The sequence below is a fragment of the Oncorhynchus gorbuscha genome, linkage group LG13 (assembly GCF_021184085.1).
Source record: "Oncorhynchus gorbuscha isolate QuinsamMale2020 ecotype Even-year linkage group LG13, OgorEven_v1.0, whole genome shotgun sequence".
Lineage (NCBI taxonomy): Eukaryota > Metazoa > Chordata > Actinopteri > Salmoniformes > Salmonidae > Oncorhynchus > Oncorhynchus gorbuscha.
Window position 1 is genome coordinate 27879992 of NC_060185.1, and position 10724 is coordinate 27890715.

At 44.9% G+C, this 10724-nt stretch overlaps 1 protein-coding gene across 2 annotated transcripts in view; it reads right to left on the reverse strand.

Moving 5' to 3' along the window:
- Positions 1–10279, reverse strand: part of LOC123992653 (G protein-activated inward rectifier potassium channel 4-like) — a 36645-nt gene extending 26366 nt beyond the window's left edge. The window contains exon 1 of one of the 2 annotated variants that reach the window (XM_046293984.1): positions 9905–10272. The gene's annotated coding sequence lies outside the window, so the exon portion shown is untranslated. Of the gene's footprint in view, positions 1–9904 lie in introns of both variants that reach the window. The other variant, XM_046293985.1, reaches the window with a different exon arrangement.
- Positions 10280–10724: the final 445 nt, after the last annotated feature.

Here is a 10724-nt window from a genome sequence, read left to right on the forward strand (position 1 = left end):
TATTGACAAAAAGACACACACCCCCCACACCTCGTCTTACCAGACGTAGCGTCTCTGTTCTGCCGGTACATGGAAAATCCTGCCAGCTCTATATTATCCTTTTCTTCGTTCAGCCACATCTCAGTGAATCATAGGATGTTACAGTTTTTAATGTGCCTTTGGTAGGATAATCTTAATAATAGGTAATCAATTTTATTTTCTAACGATTTCACGTTAGCAAGGAGGATGGAGTTGGGAGTTTACTCGCTCGCCTCCGGCTTCTCAGAAGGATTCCCAATCTGCGTCCCCTTTTCCAGCGTCTTTTCTTTACGCAAAAGGCGTGGATCTGTGCCTGTTCCTGTGAAAGCAGGATATACTTCGTCGGACTCGTTAAAGGAAAACATTTCTTCCAGTCCGTGTTGAGTGATAGCTTTTTTGATGTCCAGAAGTTATTTTCGGTCATAAGAGACGATAGCAGTAACATTATGCACACAATAAGTTAAAACATTCTGAAAGTTTGGGTGGTTACTGGCTATATGTCTAAAGACAGATGTAACATCTCACTGCCTTCTGTATTGTGGGATGAAGATATATTCTGGTGAATTAATAACAGTATTTGTGAAGAAGAAACGAGCTACCTAGTTGACAAGCATTCTGCGGGCAGGCAGCCCTCCAAAGTGATAGTGTTTTGTGCAGACAGACCATGCTTTCCATCTGATCCTGCAACCTCCTGTGTACAGGTAGTTAGGCCGTATGATTCTTCTTGCTTAGAGAAGTGACGGCATGATATCCCTACTTTGCAAACATGAATCACTTTCAGCTCAAAATGCAGGTGTAAAAAATAGTTTATTTCTGTATCTTAAGTTTAGAAAATGCATTGCCATTTCTGGCTGTATTGACAGGCTACATTTGCGCAGCCATTGTGTGCGCATTCATGTGTGTGCGCGGGGCTCGCAAGCGTTGAGCCACTACTTTTTGGGGAATGGGGGTAAAAAACATTGAGAATCACTCAGCTAGCCAACAGATTTCTGATTTGCTATACACCTATAGGATCGGGTGCAACACAAACATCAGATTGTAAGGAGAGCATCGCCATACATAAATATGCAGCTCCAAAAAATGTGTGATCAGGAATATCAACTGTTTACTTTGCAAACTCACCAGCAATGGACCCTCAACCAACAATTACTAGCATAGGTCTACTGGTCTTTAGGTACAGTATTTCAAAATTGCTTGAAATGCATAATTTACTTATGAAGCTTGCATTTATAATTTGTTGTTAAAATGAATTATTACATAATTAAAATATGTTGTAGACAAAATAATGAAAAGTGCTGTCTGGTAATTTCAATAAATAGACAACTCATTGCATGTATAGCTTATTTCTTATACTTGAGACTTGCCTTGAAAAAACATATGATTTGACTCGACTTGCTCTTAGAATGCACAACTTGGACCTGACTCGAGATTCGACCCATTCTACTTGGGACTCGACTTGAGACTCAAACCTTGTGACTCGAATAATAGTGTATTGATTCCACCTCCGCATCAGAAAGCAATCACCAGATTGCTTCTACCTGAGAATAACAACACCATCTGATTTATCTCTGTCGTCATGCTCTGACATTGCTCCATTTTGATCAGTGATAGATGCAAGACAAGGCATCATGGAGAGGAAATGCAAAGTGGGGTGGAGGAGCGAGGGCCCACGTCACACATGAGATCCACACAGGAATACAGTGTTGACATAGACGGGTCTAAAGTAAAGGGAAGAGCGACGTGACAGACAGACAGACAGACAGACAGACAGACAGACAGACAGACAGACAGACAGACAGACAGACAGACAGACAGACAGACAGACAGACAGACAGACAGACAGACAGACAGACAGACAGACAGACAGACAGACAGACAGACAGACAGACAGACAGACAGACATGAATACAAGACACACAAGGCCCAGAATAGTGAATGCGTTATAGTGTCGCCAGGTCCTGCTTTCCAAGTCAGTTCAGGATCATGTCGTGTCTTTGGCTATGCCGGATTAAGTGATATGACATGCTATTCTATAAAATGATTTATCCGTAATTAATATTACCTGATTGAGCTAATCATGTAAATGTAATTAACTAGAGAGTCGGGGCACCATGGAATAATATTTATAGAGCTGTTATCTTCCGAATAAACTCTTTAAGACCTAGTAGAAGTCAATATTAATCGTCACCTTAATTCAGTCTCATCTGAAAGTTTTTAATTCTTGGTTATCTGCACGAACCCTGGCTAACAAGTTGAATCAGCAATACAAAATTGGGTTTAATTATTTATTTACTAAATACCTAACTAATCACACATACACATAATTAATGATAACTTGATTACAAATTACGTCATAAAGGAAAACGTCCCTGGCGGGTGGAACAGCTATGACAGCTTGTTACACAAAAGGGTCTGGGTTTGAGTGAAAGAGCGGGAAGACTGAGGAACAATGGGCGAAGCTGTGCTATCGTAAATACAGCATCTTATGCATTCTAAATTACAGCCAATTTGGAAAAGAAAAATGCAATAAATATTTACTCTGAGCTGCGCTTCAGTAGGTTGGTGGTAGAGGGAAGGCCATGTTGCCAAACCGAGTCCTTTGTCCTTTGAAGAATGTCTCTGGTTGTCAATTGGATACGTTGTAGTAACGTCTTTGTGTGGTAGACGGGATACTCTGTCTGTTCCTGCCTAACCTGCGTTTGCAGCTGCTGTTGCTAACTCAACGGCTAGGAGGTATCACTTCTGTAGTGAATAAGAGTTCAAAGTTCATACCATTCGCAACCAAAGCTCACGCTGATGTTGGCTTCGTTCTGTAGTTATTATCTGAAACATTCTGACATCGGACCGTCGTCCTCACATCCTCGGAACAGGAGTTTACATTGTTGTCAAGGCTTTATATAGGAAGGGAGAGGAGGGCGTGTTTGAAAGTTTTATAGCCCATGTCCCTTCACAGGGGCAGGCCACTGATTGAGCAGAGACCTACCTTATGAAAACCCAAATCTCACATTTTAGAAACTAAAATCACATTTCATCCCATCACAAATAATTTCATATTCAAACATTTATATTGATTAACAATTCCATGTGAATCCGATAACTCTGATGTGTAGACTTTCCACTGTAGAGTTTATGTCATCTTATCATTGATGAGAATGTCTCAGATGACAACCGAGCTGACATCATATTCATTAAATACCACCACATATGTTCAATTCTTCGGATTACCAGAATATAGTTCATTTCCCCCACCTTCTGATGTTCCTAGAATGTCTATGTTAACCAAGGGTTTTGCAAATGTAACAGAGAGGAAAAAGGGGGGGAAGAGGTATTTATGACTGTCATAAACCTACGCCCAGGCCAACGTCATGACACGTTCATGCATTAAACATCTCCCCAGTGACTGGTGAACCCAGGACCTGTGTGCATACTCTGCCTGTGTTTGATTGCTGCTCTGCTCTCGCTGCAGACTCACCAGCAGTTGTGCAAACACAGATTCCAGCTCAGCATTTTATCTTTAAGAGGGTAACAAGCATTCATCTTGTTACTTGGAGAGCGACAGGATGCTTTGGGTGAATTGGGTTTAGGCTCTGATAGAGTGAGCGGTCATCTGTTGGTGGCGGAGAAGTAAACCTGCAGTTGTGCTCTCTCTCTCTCTCTCTCTCTCTCTCTCTCTCTCTCTCTCTCTCTCTCTCTCTCTCTCTCTCTCTCTCTCTCTCTCTCTCAGCTGTTTCAGGCTGCTGTAATGTTTCCACCTGTACACTTTCACATTATGTTTGTTGAGGACAGTCCAAGTCTTTGTTTGAGTTACACAAACAGCTATTGTAAGGTTTAATTATCTTCATTAGAGGCTCTTTAAAATGTTGTCGATGTCAGCCCTCTGTGCAGTTAGGAAATGTGAGGGCTAGTTGTGAGGAGTTAGGTGGCCAGGACAAGGCTTGTATCAATATTAAATACTGCTCCAATAACACGGCGTCGGCCAACAGAGTTAACTGGCCTCTGGAGGACCGTAATAAAGAGGACTTAGACTAGCCCCTAGTCATTACTCTGCCTGAGAAGACAAAAAACTTGATCAACAAGATAACTGGGTTTGGAGCACTTCATTTTCTCGATTAGCATACATAATTTGTAGGTAATCAAAGCTCTTTAAAAGAGCAAATTTGGGGACTCAATCAAACACATTTCCTGTCTGAAAATATCCAAGACGTGCATGTTTTGCAAATGGTTAAAAGCTAGATATCTGAACAAGCTACAGTATACCACGCTACTGTCCATTCCTCAGAGAATGATGAGTGCAGTGAGAAACTGCTAATTCTGCAGTAACCCTTTGGTTTACAATACAAATTCTGCTATTTGGGGGCACTGATCCATATATTCTGAGGTCATACAGAAGCTTTCTATTTTCCACAGGAAATTCAATTCTGAGGAGTCATCAAAACAAAGCATAGGTCTGACAGAGGTGAGGAAAGAGAGAGAGAGAGCTGAGTCTTCAATAATATCTGCAATGGGAGGATCTGCACAATTAGTGCAGAAGATATATATCTTCTCTAGTGGAATAAGATGCTCCAATGTCTCTGTCATTTCTGTAGCCCAGCATTGGGAGCCTACTGGAACTTCCCCTCCCCTCCCCTCCCCTGCTCCTCTCTCCCCCTCCCCTGCTTCCCTCTTCCCAGAGCCAACTCTCAGCAGCAGCATCATGGTTACCAGGCTCTCATTCATGAGTTAGTCGCAGGCTAATGCCTCGATCACACCAAGAGTATCATTGCGCAAAATGGTATGCAGCATAATCTTGATATGTGTGCAACAAAAGTTCAACATTCCCCCTCTGCTACCATTTCTGTCAAGCCGTCTACACACACAGTTTGATGCATACGTTTGATCATTCCAACGTATGCACCACACAGAATGCACTGCAACTGCCTCTGCAACGCAATGCTGCAAGGCAAACAAAGTGTTCCATTGGAAATTCATGTATTTCTGGTGTGCCAAAATGTAAGGACACTGTGTGATCGAGGCATAAGACAAGAGGCTCACAGTGCAGCTCTTCATCCCTATCTTTGCTCACTTATGACACTTTGAGGTCGGTCAGAGCAAATGACTAAAAATGTCTCCAAAGCCAATGGATGCCAGCCAGCTTGGCTTCAGGCCCAGACTCATTTTTCCCCTCCTCATGGCTGATAGCCGGCCTTGAGCATATACAGTATAGTACTTGTATCATCTCTCACGGATCACCTTCTCCTGAGCAATGGACACCGCCTCAGCTAGACGTCCTGCCCACACTGGAGACTATTAGTCTAATGAAATGACAACGGACCAAAAAACTAAACACCACACAGCCACAGCCAGGAATAACTGCTGCTTACTCGAATCTCATCCTCTCGCGCCCCTGTGCCAAGGGTATGTGTATTTATAAATGATGCCCCAAACTCCCCAACACTGTTGAGTGATGCTAGACGGACTGAGCACCAGGCCAAGCCAACAATACCCAGTCCACTGGACCAGAGTAGTCCTATAGGACATGAATGTGGCAGGAGCGGAGGATGGGGGTTAAGGAGAGGACAGGAGCTCCAACACCCTGCAACACCATGTCCCGTATTTATCAGGTGGCTCGTCAGCCTCCTATCGTGATTTACAGGCCAGAGCCCACATTCACAGGAGTGAGAGAGTGACTGGTGGATGGACAAGAGGAGGTAGAAAGCAGGAGAGGAAGAGAGGAGGGGGGTGCTGAGCGCATGCAGAAAGAGCCAAAGGTCACACGGACCTAATTAGAATTCTTGCGGCACCTCGCTCTGTCCCTGCACCAGTCCTTTGAGGAGGCCGCTCCTTCTCGCCACCACATACCATGTCAGAACATCCATGGTGTGACCCAATAAGCCTTAAGCCCGTTATGCTGAACATAAAACTACTCACCCTGGATGATGGATGCTCACACTTGGCTCCATAGATAGATGTGTACGCAAAGGAAAATCCGTCTGGAGATGGTTAAGTAAACATGATGTTAATTTATTTCACCTAATGATAGCAAGGGATCTAATTATGATTCTCCAGGATAGACACCACTACTGCTTCAAATTATAGAACAAATAATACATGAATATTGCATATGAAAGGGTTCTACTAACCTAACATATGGAATTGTTTTAAGACGGTCATACCGTGGATCATTTAACTATTTTAATTCAAATTTTGGGATTTTAAAAAATGTATTAAAAAACATATTTATATTGGCTTTTACTACTGTAGCCCATTGAAACACATTGAATAACACATTCATTAATGGCAAAAAAAGAAATGAACATACAGATATTGAACGCATTTAATGAGAGCTTAAAAGGTGTGCAACGTGAAAATACTGTCTCATTTACATTGTGTCATTTATTGACATGACCGACCCACAGATAGAATATCCAAAGTCAAACCAATTTTGCTACTGTCACACCAGCCAGCTGAAGCCAATTGGCAAAATAATGTGGCTAACTCTTCCCACCTGCAAACACACAGGAGATACCCACATCAAACCACACCACGAAACCAACTCACTTTTGAATTCAGTCATGGCCTCTAGCATTTCTTAACGAACCAAATCTAAAACTAGGCCAAATCAGGAAGTTCAGCCGCCCTTTAACAATGGAGCTCCAGTCCGTATGACCTGCAGCATCTTAATCCCCATAATGCCCTTCATGATAAAGGACATCACTGCTTTTGCAAGGAGCTCTGTCTCTAAAACCTCAATGTCATCCCACATTGTTCTCCTGTTGGTGACACTGGACAGATTAGAGCACGGGCAAGTATCACTCTCCTCCCACTTCCACCTCCACCTCGGTAATGGCCAATTAACCTGGACAAGAAATGCTCTCCCATTCTGCCTAGCTGAGTGGCTTTACAGGGCTGCAGTAGCCTTCTTTTCAAATCATACAGACACACAGTTTCCATAGCACTTAATACAAAGAATTGTTCACGCTTGGCTAAGCTCCTGACACAGATGCATTGCTGCAATACAAGCGGGGATGGGCTGATTTTTATCACAGCCATGCCTACCACCTTACCCAGAGACCCGGTTTTCACAAAATAAATTCACACAATTAATTATTCAAACACACAGTAATCTCATCTCAATGTCTCATTAGATTTGGGCTAGCGTTCTGGGCTGAATCAAACCTCAGTCCACAACATGAGAGAGACTGAGTTGGTTTCACATAGCATGAGACCTATCGGCTGCCTTCGATACTGTGAACCATCAGATCCTCCTCTCCACCCTCTCCGAGTTGGGCATCTCCGGCGCGGCCCACGCTTGGATTGCGTCCTACCTGACAGGTCGCTCCTACCAGGTGGCGTGGCGAGAATCTGTCTCATCACCACGCGCTCTCACCACTGGTGTCCCCCAGGGCTCTGTTCTAGGCCCTCTCCTATTCTCGCTATACACCAAGTCACTTGGCTCTGTCATAACCTCACATGGTCTCTCCTATCATTGCTATGCAGACGACACACAATTAATCTTCTCCTTTCCCCCTTCTGATGACCAGGTGGCGAATCGCATCTCTGCATGTCTGGCAGACATATCAGTGTGGATGACGGATCACCACCTCAAGCTGAACTTCGGCAAGACGGAGCTGCTCTTCCTCCCGGGAAGGACTGCCCGTTCCATGATCTCGCCATCACGGTTGACAACTCCATTGTGTCCTCCTCCCAGAGCGCTAAGAACCTTGGCGTGATCCTGGACAACAAACTGTCGTTCTCAACTAACATCAAGGCGGTGGCCCGTTCCTGTAGGTTCATGCTCTACAACATCCGCAGAGTACGACCCTGCCTCACACAGGAAGCGGCGCAGGTCCTAATCCAGGCACTTGTCATCTCCCGTCTGGATTACTGCAACTCGCTGTTGGCTGGGCTCCCTGCCTGTGCCATTAAACCCCTACAACTCATCCAGAACGCCGCAGCCCGTCTAGTGTTCAACCTTCCCAAGTTCTCTCACGTCACCCCGCTCCTCCGCTCTCTCCACTGGCTTCCAGTTGAAGCTCGCATCCGCTACAAGACCATGGTGCTTGCCTACGGAGCTGTGAGGGGAACGGCACCTCAGTACCTCCAGGCTCTGATCAGGCCCTACACCCAAATAAGGGCACTGCGTTCATCCACCTCTGGCCTGCTCGCCTCCCTACCACTGAGGAAGTACAGTTCCCGCTCAGCTCAGTCAAAACTGTTCGCTGCTCTGGCTCCCCAATGGTGGAACAAACTCCCTCACGACGCCAGGACAGCGGAGTCAATCACCACCTTCCGGAGACACTTGAAACCCCACCTCTTTAAGGAATACCTAGGATAGGATAAAGTAATCCTTCTCACCCCCCCTCACCCCCCTTAAAATATTTAGATGCACTATTGTAAAGTGGTTGTTCCACTGGATGTCATAAGGTGAATGCACCAATTTGTAAGTCGCTCTGGATAAGAGCGTCTGCTAAATGACTTAAATGTAAATGTTTCAGTGGTTGACTGAGGTGATGCACAGAGGCTGGCTGATAATTATGGCTTTACAAAAGGAGTTACAGCATAACTCTAATGCAGTTTACAAGGTCAAAGGGTCAAAATCACTTACGGTGCTACAACTTTCACCCCGCGCAACAATCAAAATGGCTGCACCATTTCATCAATGGTTCATGTCAGATGGAAGTGATACCTATACCAATGGACTGGTTACACACACACACACATATACACAAACTTAATCAAAAGGTTAAAAAGGTGAGCATAGAATAAAATATGTGCTGTATACTACTGTTCTGCACCATCCTTCTCCTATAGCATTTCCCTGTTAGCATTACCTTTACACTGCTCAATGGGAAATGTTTGAAAAAATAATGATCACATACTGAACACTTTTAAACCACCTCTGCATTCCCTGCTGAGGACATTCCCAGGAACATTGCGTCGGAAAAACATGCCCATTGGACATGGCCACAGACCCCATTGTCATGAAAGTTTTACAGGGAAAACTCAAGATATTTTGTGCAGAGTGCACTCAACCAGGACAGCCTATAAGAGCAGACAATAGCACATCACAGCCCTGAAACTAGCCTCTCTAATCCTCGGCTCAGAGAGGACTGAGTGCTCCAACGGAATCAATGCAAATGATTTGCTCTAAATTCTTTACTAGTCTCCGATATTCCAGTGAAAAGCTACTGCAGACCGATAATGGCCTCTCTCTCTCTCTCTCTCTCTCTCTCTCTCTCTCTCTCTCTCTCTCTCTCTCTCTCTCTCTCTCTCTCTCTCTCTCTCTCTCTCTCACCACCTTCTTTCATTGAATGTGTGGAATCGAAAACACAACACAACACACAGTGCTGTGTGTAAAACCCCCACACTGTTGGCTGCTGCACTCGTAAAACTCCTGCATTCCACTATAGGAGAATTTAAGCATCCTCTAGCATCAGTCAACTAGGCAGTAGCCTCAGCAGCATCTCACAGTGGTCTGACAGGGCTGGAAACCCATTGTGTTTTGATTACCTAGCCCTCAGAATGAGAGCAAACAAATGCACTGCAGTGACATTAGTGATATAGAACACAAGCAGGCTGTGATGGAAAAGAGGTCGCAGGCAGTGCAGGCTGGAGGTATATGAGGTATCTCTCTCTTAGGGAGCATAGCAACCATACTATATGGTTTTAATTCACGTACACACTTTGATCTGACACGCGGCTAAATGGATGATGACGAGGTGATGAATTACGGAATGTAATGACAGCATGGCATCGCATTCAAAGGCAGATCGAACAGCTCAGCTGCAGCCCAAGTGTACCCTATAACCACAGCGTTATGCTTGCATCAGAGCTATACTTTCTCTCCCTCCTTCTCTTTGCTCCGGTCGTGTCTCCCTACTTTTTCTCAGTCTAGCATGAGTCTTACCTTCAGGTGGCCACAGGAGCAGCTGGCAGGCTCCCGATGAGGCATTTCACGGCTCGAGGCATTTCACGGCTGCTACTCTCCCATGGACTCCCCTCTCCTTCCCTTGCTTTGTTCAGCAGCCCTCCTGCCTCCCAGCTCTTCTCTTCTCCTTTTCACCGCTCTAGTCCTATATGCTTGAGTGTGTGAGTGTTTCCTCCCCCGATCACCCCCTCACCCTCTTGCTCTTCTCTTACTTCCTCACCCTCCTCTTACTTCCACGCAGAGCTCTTGTCTCTTAGGATTTATCCTTTACGAGTGTGTGTGTGTGTCTGTGCCACATGGCACGTTTCACTCTGCAGTCAAAGAGGAATGAGCTGGGAAGAGAAGAACACTGTGAGAGGCAGAGAATAGGGAGGTACCTAGTCAGTTGTCCAACTGAATGTATTCAACTGAAATGTGTCTTGCACATTTAACCCAACTCCTCTGAATCAGAGAGGTGTGGGGGGCTGCCTTAATCAAAATCCATGGCGCCCAGAGAACAGTTGGTTAACTGCATTGCTCAGGGGCAGAACAACAGATTTTTACCATGTCAGCTTCAGGGATTGGATCCAGCAATCTTCTGACTACTGGTCCAATGCTCTAGCCACTTGCCGCCCAGTGAGTATAGAGAGAGAGAGTATAGGGAGAGAAAGAGAGAGAGTGAGTGAGGTAGAGAGAGAGTATAGGGAGAGAGAGAGCGAGTGAGGTAGAGAGAGAGCGAGTGAGGTAGAAAGAGAGAGTGAGGTAGAGAGAGAGTGGGGTAGAGAGAGAGTATAGGGAGCTAGAGAGAGATGATAGGGAG